The sequence below is a fragment of the Balaenoptera musculus genome, chromosome 16 (genome assembly GCF_009873245.2).
Source record: "Balaenoptera musculus isolate JJ_BM4_2016_0621 chromosome 16, mBalMus1.pri.v3, whole genome shotgun sequence".
Lineage (NCBI taxonomy): Eukaryota > Metazoa > Chordata > Mammalia > Artiodactyla > Balaenopteridae > Balaenoptera > Balaenoptera musculus.
The window spans coordinates 10,146,450-10,152,449 of NC_045800.1; positions in this window are offsets into that span (position 1 = coordinate 10,146,450).

Genomic DNA, 6,000 nt, shown 5'->3' on the forward strand with positions numbered 1-6,000 from the left:
TAAGGCCACTAATCCTATTGGATTAGGGCCTCACCCTTATGATATCACTCATCTTTAATTACATCCCTAAAGGCCCTATCTCCAAATGCAGTCACATTAGGGAACAAAGGCTTCCACGTGAGTTAGGGAGGGACACAATTCAGTCCAGAGCTGTCCTTTTCCCTCTCTTCCTCCTCTCCTTTTCTTCCTGGTCTCATGTCCAGCCCTCAGCCCTTGTCCCCCAGGGATACAGGCTGCGTTTCTCCACAGACCTCAGCCAGGGGCTGTAGACACAACACCTGTCTCTCCAAGCCAGTGGGGTAGCTTCTGAGTAGCCATGGGCTTCAAAGCCAGGGCTGGCATCTCCTGCCCGCCCTCACTGGATGGACCCCAGGGAGCCCTCTCGGCCTTCACGTGGGGGTGAGAGGGGGGCAGAGTGAGGCGGGCCGCCCAGCCCAGTGGAGTTCAGGAGCTGGGCTTGAAACCCAGCTCAGCCCTCACCAGCCAGATGGCCCTGGGCAAGCCACTTAGTCCCTTGAGCCTCAGGTTTCTCATCTATAATGTAGGGGCGGTTATCACCTCTGGCCCCGCCCCCCAACACAGCTGTTTTCAAGTAACTTTGGGAAAAGCCCTGGAAAGAGGCAAAACAGAAACAGGTCTAAAGGGTAACTGCGAGCGTGATTGTAAATAAAAAAACCTTAAGGTCTCGGTCATGAAGAAGATACCTCTGCCCAGACCCCCAAGTTCACAGGGGAGCTTCGGGCATGAGGGAATGAGTCTTGGGTCCCATGGGGGGTGACCCTCTGCTGCGGACAAGGCAGTGTGGATTCTGTGGTTATTTCTGGCTGCTCGAGGCACATGGTTCCAGAGAAAGAGAGACCCAGTTCTCGCAGGGCACAGGGGAACGTCATTTCTCTGTAGAAAAAGGCATACTTGCTATGTCTCCTCTGATGTCAGGATACCCCCAGGATGAGGGTGGCCCGGCAGTCCTGGCCCCTGCACTTGTCAGATAAACACAGTCAATATCCTGTCCTTTTCCACATCCGGGGTTCTGAAAGAAAATACCATCAAAGAGAAAGGAGAAAAGCGATTTTCTTTCCAGGTAACGAATCTGTGTTTTTTTGTTTTTGTTTTTGTTTTTGTTTTTGTTTAAACTGAGTTATCTAGAAGGAGGGTGGGCTACTTGGTTGATCTTTCAAAACAAGAGAAATGTGGTCCCAGGTAGAGTTGTTAAGTCGGACCTAAGGCAGAGCTACCCACGGCTGTCTCTATGTGGCCAGGAAAGTTGTAGGAGGGGCAGAGTGTGCAAAGGTGCTGAAAATCGCCCATTTTTAATTGAGACACTCTCTCTTCTTACAGTATTTGGGATTTTATTGCCTAGAAATGGGTGGGCCAGCCTTTCCTGATAGAGACCACCCTCAGTTTACTGACCTTCTCTTGGCCTTCTCCTTGCTGTGTGACCTTGGGTAAGATGATGAACGCTTCTGAGCCTCCACTGCCTCATCTTCAAAATGCAGACAAAGAAATGGACAAGGGTACCTACCTTCCAGGCTTATTGTGAGGCTGAGGCGTGATGAGATTGCCTAGAGTCTCAATGCCTCAGCAAATCCCTGTGGAGCACACAGGGGTGGGAAAACAGGTCACCATATCACAGAAGCCTCACTGAGACTTCAGTTTATCAGCTCTTTTTCCTTCTGGAGGTTAGGGAGATTCCTCATGAGAAATCACCTGAAAACCAAGAGGGGAGTACAGAGGGCTGCACCCACCTGAATTCCTGAACCATTAACTCAGGGTCACCTCTGATTCCCAGAAAACACCTCTTACGCATTGAATGGTTTCCATCAGCTGAGGGCATAGCATCCCAGGCCGTAGGTGGTCAAGTGCTTGGAATTCACCTCATCCTAGCCCCTCCTTTCACAGGCCCGGAGAAGGGGGAGCTGGCAGCTGGCCCAGCGACATACCGAGGAGTTAGTCAAAGAGCTGGGACAGGAACCCAAGTCTCCCGGCTTCTAGTATCAAGATAGTGCCTAACAAACGAGTCCTCTCTTTTCTTTCCTTCTCTTGACATGTTGAAATTCTGCCTCAATCCTGATTAGCACGGGAGAGAAGAGATCTCAAATGGTGCCAGCAAGCTGGGCTGTGTTTGGCCTATGTTGTGTTTCAGTTTCTTTGGACTTGGTTCTCAGTGTTAAAATTCAGAAGATTTCACATAAACATGCATCTCTCAAGCTCCTCCTGGAAATTCAGATGTTGGTGACACTGGCATCGCATGGCCACAGTGGCCAGAGCAGATTAGCATTTGTCCCCTCATGACCAGGCACATGAGCTCCACCTGTCAGCCCCTACCTGGCCAGCCTCACTTCTCAATGCACCTGCCTGGGCTCGGTGGGCCTGAGCCTGTGGCACCTGAGTAGAACTTGCTTACCTAGGAAGGGTCTGTCTTCCCAGCCCGTCAGACAACACTTCTGAACAACAGGTGCTTCCTGTTTTTCTGCCACTTTGTTCTCTCAACCAGTTAACCTGGCTTCAGGTAAAAGAGAAAGCCATAAGGCATCCCATTCCATAATGAAGTTATTTTCCTAACGTCCCATTTGAAAACTGTGAACTTTCCAGAAGAAACTCTTGTTTGCTTTCCGCATTGACCTAGTTGCAAAGGAAAATCTCATTTTCTTAAAGAGCCGCGATCTTGCTGGTGTGGTGTGTGGACAGGCCAGTCAGCCTTTCCATTAGGAACACTTTCCTGGGCTTTAAAAACCCAGCCATAAAGCTGTGTTTTGGACCGAAATTGGTCCTCCCCCAGTGGAACCTGGGAATCTTTATTTCAAGGACTCTTTCAAAACATCTTTCACTCTTGAAGTGCAAATGTGTGTGGTTTGCGGCATCCTCGACCACATTTGGGGTTTGGGATTTTGCTGCATGACATTTTTCCAACATTTAATTTTAAAGCCATCATCTTCTCTATTTATTTCTGTGGTTAAAATTGGTATTTTCTTTTTTTCTTTTTCTATTGGGAGAGGATTGCATGAAAGGGGACTTTGTCCATCATTCCCAGTTCGGGTACACACGGACATGGGGCCTTGGTAGAGTCCCTAGCGTGGATGTCTCTTAAGTGTGTTCATTTATATCACCTGACAAGAGTCAGTGGACGTGATTCAATCACGAGTTAAGAGGAGGTTGCCTTCCCAGTACTGCTTTGCTTGTTATTCTTGTTTTGATCCTTGCCTGCCCTTTGCAGGTATTTTTGATGATCTTGTTGGCTTTAATGATCAGGAGATAGAGTTCCAGGCTGGAGATGATTGTTCCGGGGGGAAATTTTGAAAATCTACTCTGTATCACTTAGTCATTTCTATTTTTCAAGAATTACTTGACATGTGTAGTATGAAGAGGTGGCCTACAGAAAATGGCCCAATACGTGTCTATTTGCTCCATTCATGCCAAGCTTCTCAAGTCTGCTCTTCTTCCTCACTCCCTAACTTGGTCAAGACCGTTCATCAGTCTCCCAAACCGGAGACTCTGGATGTGGCCTTGAGTCCTCCCTCTTGTCCTCTCCCACGACCAGTAGCCACCACTTCCTGTCCGTTGTCCTGTCCTGGCTCTGTCCCTCTCATTCCCATCTCCATAACCATGGCCTTCCCTCTGTCCTCCCACCTCTTTGCCTCCTGACTAGCCCTGCTGTCTCCGTCTCTCCCTGGCCAGGCCACCCTCCACCCTGCCACCAGTTTTAGTCCTAAAAATGTCACGTCTCATCCCATTCCATTCTCTTGCTTAAAAAAACTTTTGTTGGCCCCTGCCATCTCAGGATAAAATCCAAGCTCTGCAGCATGACGTACTGACCAACTTTCCAGGCTTGTCATTCACCACTCCCCGCTGAGGGACCTTATGTTCCCATCACTCTGAACCCATCATGCCATGGACAACCTCTCCACCAATCAACATTCTGTCCTCTATATCTAGAACGGCTTTCCCCAGATGCCTTTCTTTTGCAAACTCTTTCAAGGCCCAGGTCAAACATCACAGCCCTTGGAAGTCTTTCTTGGTCTCCTGCACGTGGAGTTAGAATTTTATTCAAAGCTCAGCAATAGTGTTTGTCATCATGTACTGTGGTTTCTCTTTCTTTGGGTCTTATCTTCCCCTAGACTATGAATACTTTGAAGATATTATTCCAGATTTTTATTGATCTCTGAATTTCTGTCACCTAATGCAGTGTCTGACCCATAGGAGGTGTGTCTTCAATGCCAGGTGAATTGAATAATCATAGCTAATATTTATAAAGTGCTTGGCATGCATCAGGGACCATTTTGAACGCTTTGTACATTTTAACTGTCAAAACCACCTTTGAGGTATAAGCACTCTTAGAATTCCACTTGCTGATGAGAAGACTGGGGCATGGAGAGGTTATGTGAGTTACCCAAGGTCACACAGCCTGGATTGCATCCAGCCTGCCTGAGCACAGAGCCTGTCTGCTGGCTGAGTCCTGACATTATTCTGTTTTCCAGTAAATGAGTCCCAAGTCAAGTGCCCTGATCAACCTCTGGATAGATTTGAGGTAAAGGTCATAGTAGGGGCTCAAACCCAGGATCCATTTCTGGTCCTAAGATTTTCATCTCAGACTGGAGACCCAAAGCTCCATCTCTGTGCTCTTTACTTCCTCAGCTACTAGACACAGGTGAGCCATGGGAGGCTTGGGTAGGAAGGCTGATAAACGGCTGGCTCACTTTTGGGAACAAATCATCTACAACCTGAAATCCTGATCTGAACAGATACCTCCTAGGGAGTATCAAACCTCAGGGACAAAGGCAGAGACACACTGGTCCCTTCATTATCGTCTTCATCATCACCCTCGTCCTGTGGGAGTGTCTCTGAGGTCAGCAAATAGACACTGTGCAAGTCTGCAAGCCCAGGTGTGATTGAGAGTTTTCTGTATGTTTGTCCAGGACACAGGTTTATACACGAATGACCCAGCGTGACTCCTGCGTGTGGCTGAAGTTTCCCCGGGGGACACCTGTCAGGAGAGCCAAGGTAATTACGTCCTTCCTGGAAGGATGTGGATGGGTTCATCTGTCTGGGATGTTTAGGTACAGTCTTCCCGGAAGGTGGGGACCTGAACTAGGACTCCTCCCAGATCTAGTCCACTTTGGAGGCAGGTGGGCTGGAAAGAACAGAGGCTGAGGGGTGCGCCTCCCTGGGGTTCCAGTGCCAGCTCTGACACCAAGGGAGGTGTTTGCTGCTTGTCGCTCCAGCATGATTCCCTCTTTTTTTTTTTTTTTTAATTAATTAATTAATTTATTTATATTTGGCTGTGTTGGGTCTTCGTTTCTGTGCGAGGGCTTTCTCTAGTTGCGGCAAGCGGGGGCCACTCTTCATCGCGGTGCGCGGGCCTCTCACTATCGTGGCCTCTCTTGTTGCAGAGTGTAGGCTCCAGACGCGCAGGCTCAGTAGTTGTGGCTCACGGGCCCAGTTGCTCCGCGGCATGTGGGATCTTCCCAGACCAGGGCTCGAACCCGTGTCCCCTGCATTGGCAGGCGGATTCTCAACCACTGCGCCACCAGGGAAGCCCCCCTCTTTTGACCCTTCCCAATTATCGGCAGTCTCTGTTCTGCTGATCTGAGTGGTTTGGGGGAATGGATTCACCTGCTGGCTCCAGGGATGGAGCCGTGAGAAGGCCAGGACAGTCAGCACATCCAGGAGTGGACAGGAGACCACAGCCGGTCCAATCAGAGGACCTTTGCTGGGAATCCAGGGCAAGGAGACTTTGTTTTTTCCCTGAATATATGCCTGAGCAATTCTGTAATCCTAGGGGCTTGTTAGAAATGCAAATTCTTAGGTCCTACCCCAGACCTATTGAGTCCGAATCTCTGAGCCCAAGCCCAGGAGACAAGCCCTCCAGGTAATTCTGATGAGCACTCCAGTTTGAGAAGCACTTCTCTACTTCACTCAATTTATAGATGATTAAATATATATATAGGCACAAGAAAGCAAGGCGATTTGCCCAAAGTCACACAGCTAGTGAGGAGCTAAGCC